Consider the following 18,900-nt stretch of genomic DNA (forward strand, 5'->3'; position numbering starts at 1 on the left):
TTGTTGATTTTCTATATGAGTTATCAATCCATTGATGTCAGTATGGAGTATTAAATTCCCCTACTCTGACTGTACTACTGTCAATCTGTCCCTTGATGTCCATCAATATATGCTTTATATATTCAGGTACTCCTACACTGGAAGATTAGATGTTTATGAGTTCTATTCACTTGTAGAATTGACCTTTTTATCATGAAATTTCCTTTCTTGTCTCTTATTTCATCTCTTGTTTTAAAGTCTGTTTTGTCTGATAAATATTGCTACTGCAGCTTTTTAAAATTTTTTATTTCATCCTGGCTGGTGTTGCTAAGTCGTTACGCACCAAAGGTCACAGGCTTGATTCCTGGTCAAGTACGTGGGTTGCAGATTTGATCCTGGTCCTTGGGTTGGTTGAGTTTGAGAGGCAACCAATCGATGTGTCTCTCACATGATGTTTCTCTCTCTGTGTCTCCCTCTTCTTCCTCCTCCCTCCTTCCTCCTCCCTCTCTCCCTCCCACTATCTCTAAAAATCAATGGAAAAATATCCTCGGGTGAGGATTAATGACAAAAAAAATTAAAAATATTTCATTTCCATTAAATGCCTTTTCTATTCCTTGACTTTCAGTCTGTGTGTCTTTCTTCTTTTAAAAAAAATCTTTATTGTTGAGAGTATTACAGATGCCTCCCCTTTCCCCCCATTGCCCCCCTCCACCTGGTTCCCACCCTGCGCCAGGCCTTCACCATCCTAATGTCTGTGTCCATAGGTCAGATCCGTGTTTAGTCTCTTCCTGCCCTCCCTCCCCGCTTCTCCTCTGAGATTGTCATTCTGTTCCATGTTTCCAACCCTGGAGAAAGCTGTCCCAAGGCCTCACCCTTTAGCTCTTGCCCTGGTTTTCACAGCCAGATATTATGGAGACTCCTTTTCCTGGCAGCTGATTTATCCCACTTGATTCTTAATCACCACACCATGGGTGTGGGACCTGCTCATTCCACATTTCCACCCATCCTACCAGACTCTACATGGCTTATTTATGTTCTTAGTTATAGGAATTCTGTTTAGCTAGTCTGTATGTAGTTCTCCATGATGACTGTTCTAGAATTTTGTTATAATTTTGATGTGGTCAGGGGAGGAGGTAAGCACAGCGTCTACCTACTCTGCCATCTTGACCAGAATTCTGTTGATTCTCACCACCCATTTTTCATTTAGCAAACTTCGTCCCTCACATGTGGCAGAATGCCATAACTAATTCCTTTGAGGCCTCTCAGGAAGCCAGATCCCACATTTCAGTTCTGTGTGTTTCCTCCCAATCTTCTTCTCTTATACTAACCAAGCTATACAATGGAAACCAAAAACAACACCAAACCCAAAGTTTCCTCAAGCCTCTTTTTCAAAGCCCTTAGCATAGTATAGTTGTTAAAAGTAAGACTTCAGAATTAAACACATAATTTTGAGTCCTGAATCTGCTACTTGCTAGCATTGCAAGTTATTTAAGCTGTCTAGGTATTGGTTTCTTCATCTATAAATTTGAAATGTTAATATCTACTTTATAGAGCTGTTATGAAAGATGAATACACATAAAATAATTAGAGCTGTGATTGGCACATAAATGTTCAATAAATGTTTACTATGACTTTAATTATGAATGCATACAAGTGAGAAGATTGCTAAAACTCATTCAAACCACTAACTGTGAATCTACTAGAATCACACTAGAGGAAAACACCATAGCCTGCAGCTACACAGGAAACGTAAAACTGAGTAATGACCATGCACTGGGTCAACATAGGAAGCCTGAATTATCCAGAAAATTGCCCCTGCTCCCGTTTTGATTTGCCTTTACAGATACCACCATAAGGTCACTTTCTACACTTGATTTGATTCTTTGACAGTCATACTCAGAAATGTATCATCAGAATCTAAATGCATTTTTATCGCATGCTGTAAAATCCCATTTTATTTGCCAAGGCAGAGTCAAACAAGAGCTCTGTAGGAGCATTCACTACAACATATTTATATGGACATTGGAATGAGCAATGACATCACTACAGTGTTGTTGATGAATACATTCGTGTGAGACATTTAAATTTTTTAAATTGTCATCTTCCTGCAGATTGTGTTATTCATTTTAGCCTTGCTTGCTTGAGGATTTAATTTTGCTGTTATTTGACATTAAAACAAGCATATTATACAAGAGACCTATTTTTTATTTAGACAGAACAAAACAGATTTTGAACAATATATGACCTACTTCAGGCAGACAAAAAGCTTTCAAATTATTAACATTCTTTATTTTAATATTTATTTTACTCCTTTTTACGCTTGTTGCTGTTAAATACTTCCAAAAGTTGAATCCAATGAAACTATACTAAAGGGAATACAATTAGTTACAACACCAAGCACTGTACCCCAACCTTGAGATTTTCATTCAGGATGTCAAGATAGTAGATAGATACCAGCATTTAAACAAGTAGTCCAGGTGATATCCTGGTGCAGGGAATTTATGGGCCACAGTTTTAGCAGCTAATTAAAAAATATATAAACCATTTATGGACCTTACTCAGGAGACTAATAGTATCAATCTTCAGTAACTGTGATGTAATATCACAAAACACCTAGCATCTGAATACTAAAACAGCTCGAAGTTCAAGAAGATTTGGATTTAAAGTCATAACAAGCTGACGTTTTCCCCAAATTTTCTGAAAACCATGGTTGTCTCATTCAAAAGAAAGCAGTTCATTTCTCCTTACATCTTTGCTGATATTCATACTTTTCTAGACACCAGGCAATAAAAGAAAAAAAACACCTTTTTGACGGTTTTTTAAAAAACTGTGTGCTTTATACAAATTTATCTGCTGCTGGGGAAGAAGCGATCACTGAATGCAGCCAGTGATTTTTCAAAGCACTTCTAGTAAGTTTAAAGCGTTTCATTTTGAATTTTGCTTCTGTGATTCCTGGCCATTTTCTTACTGTTTGGATTTTCCTGGTGAGTCTTTCCACACAGCTGTTTAATGATGCTCCATGCTGACCCTCCAGCTTCAAAGTCACCCTAGTAGAAAACCCACAGTTGGATGATATGAGTGCATATCCAATAGCCCAAGTAAAGGTAATGAGCATATCTGTTCCCAGGCAGAATGGCCACAGAGCCAAAGTGGAAGATAGATTTTACTCCAAGCTAATTCCAATTGACTGGTTGTGACCCCCTTCGGTGTGACAAACAGTGAGGCCGGAGGTTCCAAGGAAGTTTTCCACCTGAAGAATAGTTAGCTAAGTGGGACACAAGATTCTACTTTACTATTAATTGTACTAGTGCTCAGGCAACATTCAGGCTCAGATACAGCCAGAGAGGGGCTACAAATGGTAAATTGGTCCTGTTGCTTTCTTATGTGCCTGTCTTGTTATCGGAAAGTATTACTACTTTCTGAATGACCACGAGTGGAGAAATCAAAGTCTGTGTTGGATAGGCATGTAGATTTGGACACATAGGTTGCTATTCTACCACCTGGTTAGAAAAATATGAGTACTTGATTCTGCCTTTAACAGTGGCCCCTGTTCACTAATACAGGTGGATACATCAAATCAGTGTTTTCCCCTTCTAAAGACAAGTGAGGGAAGGGAAGACAGAAATCAACAAGAGAGTAGAAGCATTCTTGGACATGCACATTTATGATTATTAGGGAAAGGTTTTTAGCTTGTTCATATTCTCAAAAGAGAATCCCTCTGGTATGGCCAAGTAAATATCTATCAGACTAAGCCTCTCACAGACAATAACTGTAAACTCTGGACCAGCGGTCGCCAACCTTTCGGACCTCACAGACCACTGGTGTCTATTGGTTGGCGACCACTGCCTCGACACAATTTTTTTTAAATATATATTATTGATTTTTTACAGAGAGGAAGGGAGAGGGATAGAGTGTTAGACACATCGATGAGAGAGAGAAACATCAATCAGCTGCCTCCTGCACACTCCCAACTGGGTATGTGACCGCAACCAAGGTACATGCCCTTGGCCAGAATCGAACCTGGGACCCTTGAGTCTGCAGGCCGACGCTCTATCCACTGAGCCAAACCGGTTAGGGCGGACACAATTTTTTTAAAAAAATTTCTAAAGTCACTAAGAGTGAATAAAAACAGGCAGATTCTAGCAAGAAGTAAAAACTTGGAGGAAGGGAACAATGCTCAATAAGTTCTCTCTCTCTCTCTCTCTCTCTCTCTCTCTCTCTCTCTCTCACACACACACACACACACACACACACACACACACACTCGGTGTAGGTAAAACTCTAATTGAAAACCCACACTGTTTTTTGGCCTATAGAACCAGAGGACAGAGTTTGAGACAGCCACAATCTCTGGAAAGGGTTGGGCATGTGTGGAGGATGGGCATGGAAAGAAGAGAGACAAGGAGAGGAACCCCCAAATTATCTGTCCAAATCCATGGCCAACCTCTGAACCACACATGCGTGAGGCAGACATCAAACAACCCAGATTAGGATAAAAGAACTGAAAAGAGTTTTAAGCTTTCATCCAAGAGACAAATTTGTGCTTTGAGTTCAACCAAATTAATCACCTGCTAAAACAAAAAGTTGCCACTCTTGTGAGAAACATAATAGAATCTATATATTTCAACACATAACATTCACAATGTCCAGGGTATAATTCAGAATTACTCAACATACAAAGAAACAGGAACGTGTGACCAGTACTCAAAATAAGACAATCAATTAAGAAATAAGAAAACAGCTCCAAATTATCTAAATATCGGAATTAGCAGACAATGACTTTAAAGCAGCCATAGAAAAATATTCTCATAATAGATGAAAGGTTGGGAAAACTTACCAGACAAGCATAAATGAGTTAAAAAGAACCCAATTGAAATTCTAGAACTGAGAAATACTTTCTTTCAAAGGAATATATGGCTCTCTTCTCAAAATTAAACTACATTGCCTACTGGCTCACTATTTATTTAATTTAAAAAACTTGAGTTTGGCCCTGGCCTGCGTGGCTCAGTTTGTTGGAATGTCGTCCGGTATGCCAGAAGGTGGCATCTCTGATTCCTGGTCAGGGCACACACCCAGGTTTCCGGTTCCATCTCCAGTAGGGCGCAGGTTCATGCAGGAGGCAAGCAATCAATGTTTCTCTTTCATCTCTCTCCTTCTCCCTCTTTCTCTCCCCCCTCCCTCCTCCTCCCCTTTCCTCTCTCTAAAATCAATTTTAAAATGCTTTATTAAGAAATAAAATAAAAAAACTTGAGTTTGTTCTTCTCTGAAGAAGGAACATGTCATAAAGAAACAGTCCTGAAATGGCTTTGAGGGTGAAATGTTGGACCTGTAAGAAAGTGAGCACTGTTGCCTAAATGAATTAACCTTAAACAAAGTACTTCACCTCTCTGTTCCTATTTTCTTCAGCTGAAAATGGGGACAATAATGGTACTTCTGTATAATATAATATTCTAAGCACAATTTATATAACCTGATAATTGTTCAATAAACTTTATGATGATAATGATTTTTAATTGGGTTCTGAAAGTATCTTCTCTAAAACTGGATTATCAAGGTGGATGACATATTCTGGCTGGGTTTTGAGAGCTAGCTGAAGGAAGAGAGGCTAGGATCAGATGAAGTAACCTAAAGAGAGATTTTCAAATGCAGAGTGTCTGTTATTAAGACTTTGTTTGGAATCCTCGGAAGCGTTTGTCCACTGCTGATTAGCTTTTGACACGTGTGCCTTTCCTCTCGACTCAATGTTAATCGTCTTTGTCAAATGATTCCACTAAAGTGTCTTGTTAGCACTAAAATAATGGTGAAATGATTAATTTCTAGGTGCTGACTTGAATAATAGTAATCTTGTTGAAATCATTTGGTATGAATGCGACTGTCATCTGTATTTAAAAAGACTGAAAGCAGCTCGCAGTTTCTGATCTGTCCTGTCACTACCATTGACGTTTGAAGGAACTGTGGGGTCTGCTCTCTTGAGAAGCATAGCTCGCAAGTATGACACTCACTGATAAGTTGTAATTGTAGTATTTAGGGAGTGGAAATAGAATTTTCAACTGATTATCAAGCAGTTCTACCCAATCCTCCTTCCCCACAGGAATTGAGAGGCATATTCGGAACATAAATTCCAATCATCTCCTGCCATCATCCTCAGGCATTTGTTCCAACATGCACCTAAATAATGGAGACATTTAGCACATGGTTCTAAACGTGAAACAAGATTGTCCTTCTGCCCTCATCCTCATGGCTCCATTGGAAAAGGGACTTTTGAAAGCTAAAGGGTGAGGTCTTAAGTACAGATCTGGGGTCACTTGTGGAACACGTTTATCAAGTTACTCTTATGTAATTATAATAGGTATCAAGGGCATACAAACAAGGGAAACACATTCCTGTTATCGAGTTCTCCCTAATTAGTGGGAGAGCTAAAGTAAGTGTTTCAGAATCTTATGATCCAGATATCTGCTATAAATTATATGAATATTTTAATGAATTCTCATAAGCATCCAGGTGAGCCAGATGAACATACTGTGAAAGTACTGCACTTGGATTACCAGTGTGTACACCTGGCCAAGAGGCTGTATCTCCCAGAGGAAAGAGCTTATTTTTAAAATTCACACATAGGTGTCATATGAACTGAAATAAGTGTGAGTGTGATAGTGTTCACCTTTGCTTTACTTACTTTATTTGCTGTACACAACAGATTAACTGTGGCTTTCAGTGTCTTGGTACTAGTGTATTTTAAGAAATTCCGAGGTTCAGAATGGGTTATACCAATTAAATTATAAGATTGTTTTTTAATACATTTTTCAATTACAGATGCATATAATATTACATTAGTTTCAGGTGTACAATATAGTGATTAGACATGTATATAACTTAGGAAGTTATCACCTCAATAAGTACCCATCTGACACCATACATAGTTATTACAATACCATTGACCATGTTCTCCCTGCTGTATTTTATATCCCTGTGACTATTTTTATAACTGGCAACTTGTATTTCTTCATCCCTTCATCTTTTTTACCAAGCACCCAAACTCCCTCCCGTCTAGCAACTATTAATTTGTTCTTTATACCTATGAGTTGTTTCTATATTGTTTGTTCAATTATTTTATTTTTTAGATTCCACATACAAGTGAAATCATATGGTATTTGTCTTTCTCTGTCTGACTTACTTCATCTAGCATAATACCCTCTATGTCCATTATGTTGTTGGAAATGGTAAGATTTTGTTCTTTTTTGTGGCCAAGTAATATTTCATTGTATAGGTGTACCGGTTAATAAGGCGGATTTTTTTCAATAGTTGGAGTTAGACATATGTTGATATATATGCAATTTGATATGTATGCTATTTTGTTGTATTGACAACAAGCTTCAAAACTTTATATGTCAAATTTTCTGAAGGTGTTAACATCATAGATATTTTTACGCTTAAAAATGTCGGATTTTGTGCCCAAAAAAAAGCATTTGTGGGAGGTTTTAATTCATTACTTTATTTTGAAGAAAAGTGCTGCTGGAAGTTATTGTATACTTTGGGAAGGTTATGGTGAACATGCTCCATCTCAAAATACTTGGAAACGCTGGCTTAAATGCTTTAAAAGTGGTGATTTCGATGTGAAAGACAAAGAACATCCAGGTCAATTTGAACCACACTTTAATCATAAAACGACCAGAATGAGCCAGAAGACATGGCAAAGTAATTTTGCTTCGGGATAACGCATCATCACACACTTCAAAACCAGTTAAAGACACGTTAAAAGATCTTGCCTGGGAAGTATTAACCCACCCGCTGCACTCACCAGACCTTGCTCCTTCAGATTACCACTTGTTCCGATCGATGGCACACGCACTTTCTGAGCAGCACTTCAAAACGTACGAAGAGGTGGAAAATTGGGTCTCTGAATGATTTGCCTCAAAATAAGAAAAGTTCTATTGGGATGGTATCCACAAATTACCTGAAAGATGGGGGAAATGTGTAGCTAGCGATGGACATTACTTTGAATAAAGCACTTTTGATTTTTCTCTTGAAATTACGTATCGTGTTTTCTTTGATTACAAAATCTGCCATTATTAACCGGTAAAACTATGTACCACCTTTTCTTTATCCATTCATCTATCTATGGACATTTAGGTTGTTTCCATATATTGGCTATCCCTTTTCGAATTAGTGTTTTGGAATCCCTTGGATAAATACCCAGAAGTGGAATTACTGGGTCATATGGTAGTCCTATTTTTTTATTTTGGGGTGAACAGCCATATTGTTTTGCATAGTGGCTGTAATGATTTACAATCCCACCAACAGTGCATGAGGATTTCCTTTTTTCCACATCCTCACCAACAGTTGTTGTTTGCTAATTTATTGATGATAGCCATTCTAACAGGTGTCTCACTGTGGTTTTAATTTGCATTTTACTGATGATTTAGTGAGTGATGTTGAGAATCTTTTCATATGTCCGTTGGCCATCTGTATGTCCTCTTTGGAGAAATGTCCATTCAGGTTCTCTGCCCATTTTCTTAATCAGATTGTTTGGGTGTAAATTTATGGGTTTCTTACTTAATAACCCTGGATAATAACCCTGTAAGAGCCATATATTGGCAAATGTCTTCTTCCATTCAGCAAGTTGCCTTTTGGTTTTGTTGCAAATTTATGAGTTTCTTACTTAGTTTGGATAATTACCCTGTAAGAGCCATATATTGGCAAATATCTTCTTCCATTCAGCAAGTTGCCTTTTGGTTTTGTTGGTTTCCTTTGCTGTGCAGAAGCTTTTCAGTTTAATGTAGTCTCATTTGTTTATTTTTTTTTCTTTTATTTCCCAAGGAGACATATTCAGGAAAATACTGCTAATAGTTATGTCACAGAGTTGACTGCCTAAGTTTTATTCTAGGAGTTTTAAGGTTATGAGTCTTACATTTAAGTCCATTTTGAGTTTATTTTTGTATGTGGTATAAGACAGTGATCCAGTTTCATTTTTTGCCTTTATCTGTTTAGTTTTCCCAACACCATTGAGGGAATAGAGTGTCTTTACCTCATTGTATATTCTTGTCTCCTTTTAATAGATAAATTGACCATATAGTTGTGATTTTATTTCTGGGCTTTCTATTTTGTTCCATTGATCTATGTGTCTGTTTTAACGCTAGCTCCATGCTGTTTTTGGTTACTATAGCCTTGTAGTATAGTTTGATAATAGCTAGCCGTGTCTGTTTTAACGCTAGTTCCATGCTGTTTTGATTACTATAGCCTTGTAGTATAGTTTGATAATAGCTAGCATGACATCTCCTACTTTATTCTTTCTCAACATTGTTTTGGCTGTTTGGGGTCTTTTGAAGCTTTTCATTAAATCTTAGGATTATTGGTTCTAATTCTGTGAAAAATGCCTTTGGTATTTTGACAGGATTACATGGAATCTGTGATTGCATTGGGTAGTATGAGCTCACTAGAATCCTTCCATTAATTTATACCTTTAATTATTTCTTCAATGGATTATAGTTTTCCAAGTAGAAGACTTTTACCTCTTTGGTTAAATTTATTTATAGGGTTTTTATTCTTTTTATGCAATTGTAAATGAATTATTTTCTTAATTTCTCTTTTTGATATTTTGTTATTGGTGTATAAAATGCAATCACTTTTTATAAATTAATTTTGTATCCTGGTAATGTATTATTTATCAGTTCTAATAGATTTTAATGGTCACTTTAGGGTTCTCTACATACAGCATTGTATCATGTTATCTGCAAATGACAGTTTTACTTACTCCTTTCTCGTTTGAATACCTTTTATTTTTTTATTGTATGATTGCTGTGTCTAGGTCTTCTAATGCTATGTTTAATAACAGTGGTGAAAGTGGACATCTTTGTCTTATACCTTATCATAAGAAAAATACTCACTATGAGTATGATATTAGATGTGGACTTGTCATATATGGCCTTTATTATAATGAGGTATGTTCCCTCTATGCCCACTTTGCTGAGAGATTTTATGATAAATGGATACTTGATTTTGTCAAATACTTTTCCTGCATCTGTTGATATGATCATGTGACTTTTATCCTTCATTTTGTTTATGTAATGTATCGCATTTATTGATTTGTAGATTTTGTACCAACTTTGTATCCCCAGAATAAATCTCACACAATCATGGTGTATGATCTTTTCATTGTAATGCTGAATTCAGTTTGCTAATATTTTGTTGGGAATTTTTAAATCTATGTTTATCAGGTATATTGGCCTTTAATTTTCTTTTGTTGTAATATCTTTGGTTTTGGAATAAATCTAATGCTGGCTTTATAAAATGAGCTTGAGATCTACCCTACTCTTGAACATTTTTAAATCATTTGAGGATAGGTATTAATTCTTTTTTGAATGTTTGCTAAAATTCACCTATGAAGATATCTGGTCTAGGATTTTTGTTAGAAGTTTCGTGATTACTGATTTAATTTAGTTAGTAGTTAGTCTGTTAAGATTTTCTGTTTTTTCCTGATACAATTTATCCATTTCTCCCAGGCCGCCCAATTTGTTAGCATATAATTATTTGTAGTATTTTCTTATAAATCTTTGTATTGCTGTGGTGTCAGTTATCTTATTTCATTTATCAGTTATCTCATTTCTGATTGTATTCACTTGGGTCCTCTTTTTTTTTATCTTGGTGAGTCTCCTTAAAGGTTTGTCAGTTTTATTTAACTTCTCAAAACAAAAATCGCTTCTTGATTTCATTGGTCTTTTTATTATTTCTTTAGACATTATTTTGTTTATTTCTCCTCTGATTTTTATTATCTCCTTCCTTCTACTCCCTTTGAGCTGTTTGTTGTTCTTTTTCTAGTTCCTTTAAGTGCAGGGTTAGATTGTTTATTTGAAATTTTCCTTGTTTACTGAGGTAGCCCGTATTGCTCTAAATTTCCCTCTTAGAACTTCTTTGGTGTGTTCCTTAGATTGTGGGCCATTATGTTTACATTTTCATTTCTCTCAAGGTATCTTTTGCTGTCTTCCTTGATCTCGTTGTTAACCTATTCATTCTTTAGTGGCGTGTTATTTAGCTTCCATGTGTTTGGGTGTTTTTTCTGTTTTCTTCTTGTAATTGATTCCTAGTTTCACACCGTTGTGCTCAGAGAAGATGTTTGCTATAATTTCAGTCTTCTTAAATTTATTGAGACTAGTTTTGTGGCCTAACATCTGGTCTATTCTGGAAAATGTTTCATGTGCACTTAAAAAGAATGTATATTCTGCTACTTTGGGTTGAAATGTTCTAAAAATATCAATTAAATCCATCTGCTCTAATGTGTCATTTAAGGCCTGTTTCCTTGTTGATTTTCTGTCTGGTTTATCTATCCACTGATGTCAGTGGGGTGTTAAAGTCTGATACTATTGCCATTACTGTCAATCTCTGCCTTTATGTTTACCACTATTCGCTTAATATTTGTAGGTACTACTACATTGGGTGTGTGAATGTTTATAAGGGTTCTATCCTCTTACAAGATTGATCCCTTTATCATTATGAAATGCCCTTCTATGTCTCTTATTTCAACCTTTGTTTTAAAGTTTGTCTGTTTAAGTATTACTACCCCAGCTTTTTTAAAATTTCTATTTGCATAAAATATATTTTTCTATACCTTTACTTTCAGTCCGTGTGTGTCTTTCAATCTGAAGGGGTCTCTTTTAGGCAGCATATATACAGGTTTTATTTTTCATTCATTTTTTCATTCATTTCATCCTGTGTTATTGGATTGGTGCATTTAATCCATTTACATTACATTCTTGATAGTTATGTAGTTACTAGTGGCCCGGTGCACGGAATTCGTGCGGGGGGGGGTGTGTCCCTCAGCCCGGCATGCACCCTCTCTAATATGGGACCCCTGTGGGATTGGGCCTAAAACCAGCAGTCGGACATCCCTCTCACAATCTGGGACCACTGCCTCCTAACTGCTCTCCTGCCTGTGAGCCTGCTCGCCCCCAACTTCCCCCGACCCCCGCCGGCCTGATCACCTCCACTGCACCCCCCTGCTGGCCTGATTGCCCTCAACCAACCCCCCTACTGGCCTGATTGCCCCCAACTGCCCTCCCCTGCCAGCCATCTTGTGCTGGCCATCTTGTGACCACATGGGGGCAGCCATCTTTGTGGGAGGGCATGATGGTCAATTTGCATATTACCTCTTTTTTTATTATATAGGATAGTATGGGAAATGTTTTCTTTGCTCATTATATAATAACTAGTAGCCCTGCACATGAATCCGTGCACCAGTAGCTCTCTGTGGGGCTTGGCTGCTCCGCGCCTGCTGCCCAGAGGCTCTCCACGGCCCAGAGGCCCATTTGCGGCTGGGCGTGGAACACTTGCCCAGAATGTCTCCCTGTCTAATTAGCATATTACCCTTTTATTAGTATAGACTGCTATTCTATTAATTGTATTCTGATTGCTTTTATAGTTCCTCTCTGTTCCTTTCTTATTCTCTTCTTTTGTATATTGATGATTTTCTATAGTGTTTTTTTGGATTCCTTTTTCTTATTTCCTGTATATCTCTTATAGATTTTTGGTTTGTCTTTACCATGTGCTTCGTATATACCAAGCTATGTTTATAGCAGCCCTTTTAAGTTTATGGTTGCTTAAAATTCAAGCACATTCTAAAACCACTACAACTTTTACTCACCCACTTCACATATATTTTTTGTCATTTTTATTCCCTTGTGTGTGTGTGTGTGTGTGTGTTTGTGTGTATCCTTTAATTTATTATTGTAATTATGTGTAACCTTCCTACTTTTGACTTTTAACCTTTGTATTCATTTTAGAGTTGGTTGATCGACTGCCTTTCCTAAGTGTTTGCCTTTTTAAGTTTTCTCCATATTTTTCATCTTTTCTTTTCTTCTTAGAGGAGTCCCTTTAACATTTCTTATAATATAATGGTTTAGTGGTGACAAACTCCTTTAGTTTTTTCTTATCTGGGTAACTATCTCTCCCTCTATTCTACATGATAGCCTAGTTGGGTAGCACAGTCTTGGTGGTGGGTCTTTGTCTTTCATTATTTTGAATATTTTGTGCCACTCCCTTGTGGCCTGCAAAATTTTTGTTGAGAATTCAGTTGACAGTCTTATCAGAACTCCTCTGTACAAAACTATCTGTTTTTCTCTTGCTCCTTTTAAGATTCTATCTTTGACTTTAACCTTGGCATTTTCATTATGATGTGTCTTGGTGTGGGCCTCTCAGGGTTCATCTTGTTTGGGAATCTCTGTGTCTACTTCCATCACAAGGCTGGGTAAATTTTCTTTACATCCTTAGTTATAGGATTTCTGTTCAGATAGTCTTCTGGTGCTTCTTTTTTAATTACATTTCATTTTTTAAAATGATAATTAAATGGAAGACCTGTAATTGTGGGAAAGCTATAAACTCCCTTGTTACAGCCCTGCCATCCCTTGCTATGTGTATGTATATAATACTTTGTCCTTCATATGTGAAAGATCCAGTGTTGGAATTTTTTGGTGTAAGTAAATGTTTTGGTTTTATTTATAAAAAAAATATTTATCAGGTGCTTTTTAATGATGATTGTTTTATACTTTAATGGTAATTTTGATGTGGTCACAGGAGGAGGTGAGCATAATGTTTACCTACTTTGCTGTCTAAACAGGAAGTAGTCTAGATTATAAATATTCTATATAATAAAAGCCTAATATGCAAATTGTCCCCTCGGGTGGTTGTTCAACCGGGAGTTTGACCCGGAGACTGGGAGGTCAACCACTCGCTATGATGTGCACTGAACACCAGGGGGCAGTGTGGCACATGGCGGGCGTCAGCGATGTGGCAGTGGAAGTGCTGCTGGCCCCGATGGGCCACGATGACAGTGGGACCACAGCAGGATGGTGGAGCAGGTGAGCGGGTGGCACCAGGCCAAGGTGGGGGCAAGTGGAAGCCCAATTGCCCCACCAATCGCCCCACAGACAGTGACCAGAGGTGGCGGTGGGGGACGAGGTTGCCGCCTGGCTCCCAGGCATTGAGGGAGCTGGGCGGAGGGCCCAGCCCTGACTGATCGCCTTGCAGGTGGGATGGTGAAGCAGGTGAAGGAGCAGTGCCAGGCCATGATAGATCACCCCGCAGGTGGGATGGTGAAGCAGGTGACGGGGCAGTGCCAGGCCATGGCAGGGTGCCAGGCGGGGCATTGATCACCTTGCAGGTGGGATGGTGAAGCAGGTGAAGGAGCAGTGCCAGGCCATGGCAGGGTGCCAGGCGGGGCTGTGAGGCTGGAGGCTGAGCTGGGGCTACGAGCCTGGGGGCGCGAGCTGGGGCCCGATCCCCGCAGGCCACCCTGAGGGACCCCACCCGTGCACAAACTTGTGAACCGGGCCTCTAGTCTTGAAGATAAAAGTATATCCACATAGAGGGTTTTTTGTTTAATGAACACACCATCTTTTACTTTCTTCATTTAAACACTGTTTGTTAACACTCAGGATACCAGGGGTCCAGGGCTAATGGTGATACAATAGGTTAGTTATGGTTCTGTTACCAAGATCTTGACTATCTGGTGAATGTGATAATGTAGACCAACAGTAATGCTAGGAAGTATAAGGTTGCTGATGGCACAAAAATGGTACAGACAAATGCTCCTGAGCATTCGGTGAAGTCATCTATCCATTATGTGCAAATGGCAGGCCTCAACCCAAATGTCTTGTAATTGTGAATTAATGGTGCAATTAATCCATGTCTTTTTACTTCAGCATCCTTTAGTTAGTAAATGCTGTTGATTCCCTTCACAGTTAGGAGACAACTGGATGATACAAAACAGTCTCTGGTTTATATGCCCCCAAAAGACAACCCTACTTTTTACACTTGTTACACAAAGATCCTGAATATTTGGAGATTGAAAATCCTCAAAGGCCCTAACCGGTTTGGCTCAGTGGATAGAGCGTCGGCCTGCGGACTGAAGGGTCCCAGGTTCGATTCCAGCCAAGGGCATGTACCTTGGTTGTGGGCACATCCCCAGTAGGAGATGTGCAGGAGGCAGCTGATCGATGTTTCTCTCTCATCGATGTTTCTAACTCTCTATCCCTCTCCCGTCCTCTCTGTAAAAAATCAATAAAATCCTTACTAATAAAAGGCTAAGTAGTCGTCACGCCCTCATGCATGATGCCCTCACACCATCACAAGATGGCTCAGCGCACAGTGGAGGCGGACTTCCTGTGCCCCCAAGCACCCACTGCGGAGGCGGAACCCCTGGCTCTGACCTACCTCTTTGGGGCAATCCATCGAGGAGCCCTGGATGGGTGGGCGGGGCATACCTCTTTGAGGTGATCCATTGCAGGGCTCCTGCACTGTGAGAGGCCACAGGCCAGGCTGGGGGGCCCCCTCCCCCCCAAGTGCACAAATTTTGTGCACCAGGCCACTAGTATATTTAAAAAAAGAAGAAAAAGAAAATCCTCAAAGGCTTTTGTTTTTAACATTGCATAAATCATAACCATTATGCTAATTTCAAATGATAGCGCTTTCCCTTTATTAATGTTATATCTTTATTATTTGGTGAATGTAAAGATTATATGTATATATAAGAGATTTCAATCATAAGTTTATTTCTAAATATGGTTCCTCAACTTATACATAACAGCCTATATGTTTTTAATTCTTCATCCCCAATATTTCATATAAAGCTTATATTTAGTAAATCAGTCCACACTATTAATGGAGAAATGTTCATCCTTGCCAGTTAAGAAGAATTTCTACTTATGATCCTTTAAGCAACATTAATTATGGTTTGATCAAGAAGTGAAGGGTCTATGGAAGTCAAGGTGTCCTATTTTAAGTACAATGCTATTTGTTGGTTGTTTTGTTTTATAGAATATTTATGAGAAATCAATAAAAAATATTTAAAAAAAAAGAGATTTCAATCATAAGTTTGTTTCTAAATATGGTTCCTCAACTTATACATAACAGCCTATATGTTTTTAATTCTTCATCCCCAATATTTCATATAAAGCTTATATTTAGTAAATCAGTCCACACTATTAATGGAGAAATGTTCATCCTTGCCAGTTAAGAAGAATTTCTACTTATGATCCTTTAAGCAACATTAATTATGGTTTGATCAAGAAGTGAAAGGTCTGTGGAAGTCAAGGTGTCCTATTTTAAGTACAGTGGGGCCTTGACTTACAAGTGTCCCAACTAACGAGTTTTTCGAGATACGAGCCGTCTCTCGGCCAATTTTTTGCTTTGAGTTGCGAGCTAAAATTCGGGTTAAGAGCCAGCTTCAGATACCCCACCGCTAGTTGGCACAGCTAACGTCACAGTGAACGCCACAACATCAGCCCAGCATCACATGTCATTGTAATGGTGAAAATTGATTTGACATATGAGTAATTTGAGTTACGAGCTCCATCACGGAACGAATTAAACTCGTAAGTCAAGGCCCCACTGTATTTCATATAAAGATTATATTTAGCAAATCAGTCCACACCATTAATGGAGAAATGTTCATCCTTGCCAGTTAAGAAGAATTTCTACTTATGATACTTTAAGCAACATTAATTATGGTTTGATCAAGAAGTGAAGGGTCTATGGAAGTCAAGGTGTCCTATTTTAAGTACAATGCTATTTGTTGGTTGTTTTGTTTTATAGAATATTTATGATCTACTCTCAGCATCTTTCACATATCTATACTAATAAAAGAGTAATATGCTGATTAGACCAGGAGACCTTCTGGACATCCTTCCAGACAAAGCCATGGTGGCAGGGCAAAGGCAGAGGTGGTTAGGGACAATCAGGCCAGGAGGGGAGGTCAGTTGAGGGTGATCAGGCCGGCAGGGGGGGGAAGCTAGGGGCAAGCAGGCCGACAGTGGAGGGCAGTTGGGGGCGATCAGGCCAGCAGGCAGAGTCATTAGGGGCGATCAGGCAGGCAGGCAGGTGAGCAGTTAGAAGCCAGCGATCCTGGATTGAGAGAGGGATGTCCGACTGCCAGTTTAGGCCTGATCCCTGTGGGGCAGTTGGACATCCCCTGAGGAGGTCCCAGATTGGAGAGGGTGCAGGCTGGGCTGAGGGATACCCCCTCCCTCGTGCATGAATTTCATGCACCCAGCCACTAGTTAAATATAAAATTATTAACTATAGTCACCATGATGACTATTACATCCCCATGACTTATATATTTTATAACTGGAACTTTGTACCTTTTTACCCCTTCATCTATCACCACAACCACCAATCTGTTCTCTGTATATTTATAAACCTGGTTTTTTGGTTATGGTTGTTTTTATATTCTACATGTAAGTGAGATTATACAGTATTTGCCTTTCTCTCTGACTTATTTCACTTAGCATAATGCCCTCAAGTTCTAGCTATGTTGTTGCAAATGGCAAGATTTCCTTCTTTTTATGGTTGAATAATATTTCATTGTGTACATGTAATATATATATTACATTTTGATGGACTCTGAGGCTGTTTTCATGTCTTGGTTATTGTAAACACTGCTGCTATGAACATGGGGATGCATATATCCTTTCAAGTTAGAGTTTTTGTTTTATTCAGGTAAATACCCAGAGGTGGCAATCCTGAATCATATTGTAGTTATATTTTTTATTTTTTTATGAGCCTTCATACTGATTTCCATAGTGGCTACACCAATTGACTTTCCCACCAAGGCTACACAAAAGTACCCTTTTCTTCACACCCTCACCAACCCTTTGTTATCATTTCTTATCTTTTTAATAATGATGTGATATCTCATTGTAGTTTTGATTAGTATTTCTGTGATTATTAATGATGTTGAGCATCTTCTTATTACCTGTTGGCTATCTGTATGTCTACTTTGGAAAAATGTGTTAAGATATTCTGCCTGTTTTTTTTTTATCAGATTGTTTGGGGTTTTTGCTCTTGAATTGTGTGAATTCTTTATATATTTTGGCTACTAACACTATCAGATATATGGTTTGCAAATATTTTCTCCATTCAGTAGGTTAAGTTTCATTTTATAAGTGGCTTCCTCCCTTTGCTGTGCAGAAGCTTTATAGTTTGATATAATCTTGTTTGTTTGTCTTTTTGTTTGTTTGTTTTTAATTTAGAGCCTCTGCTTTTGGTGTCAGATCCAAAAAATCACTAAGACCAATGTCAAGGAGCTTACCACTTAAGTTTGCTTTTGATGTCAGATCCAAAAAATCATCACTAAGACCAATGTCAAGGAGCTTACCACTTAAGTTTTCTTCTAGGAGTTTTATGGTTTCAGATCTTACATTTAGTCTTTAATCCACTTTGAGTTCATTTTTGTGCATGATCTAAGAGAGTGATTCAGTATCATTATTTTGTATTTGGCAGTCTAGTTTTCCCAACAGCATTTATTGAAGAGACTGTCCTTTCTTCATTGGCTGCTTTTTTAGAAAATAATTGGCCATATGTGTGTGGGCTTATTTCTGGTTTTCTATTTTGTTCCATTGATCTATATGTTTATTTGTATGCCAGTACCATACTGGTTTGTATTATCATAGTTTTGTAGTATAGTTTGAAATCAGGGAGCATGAAATACCATACTGTTTTTATTAACATAGTTTTGTAGTATAGTTTGACATCAGGAAGCATGATGCCTCCAGCTCTGTTCTTCTTTCTCATTAGTTCATTAGTGATTTTTGGTCTTTTGTGGTTCCATACAAGTTTTAGGATAGTTTGTTCAGTGAAATGCTGTTTTAAGTCTCTATAACAGTGGTGTTATCAATTATAGTAGTATATTTTCTTCTCTGTGCTCAAAAAATATTCTAGAAGAAGTGATCAATTTTACCCAGAGAACACTTTGTCTTACAGGTTCACTCTGAAGAATGTGTAGGTTCACAACAAATAGATTTTACTGGGGTAACTACAAGTATGGAACCTTCTAGCTCATCTATAAGAGATGGCAGCAGAATTAAGAAGGCAGATTTAATGGGAAAGGGGATAATAAAAGCAGGAGAAAGGGGGCTTGAGCAAGAAGGATATATG

This window comes from Myotis brandtii, unplaced genomic scaffold, assembly GCF_000412655.1.
Source record: "Myotis brandtii unplaced genomic scaffold, ASM41265v1 scaffold164, whole genome shotgun sequence".
NCBI lineage: Eukaryota > Metazoa > Chordata > Mammalia > Chiroptera > Vespertilionidae > Myotis > Myotis brandtii.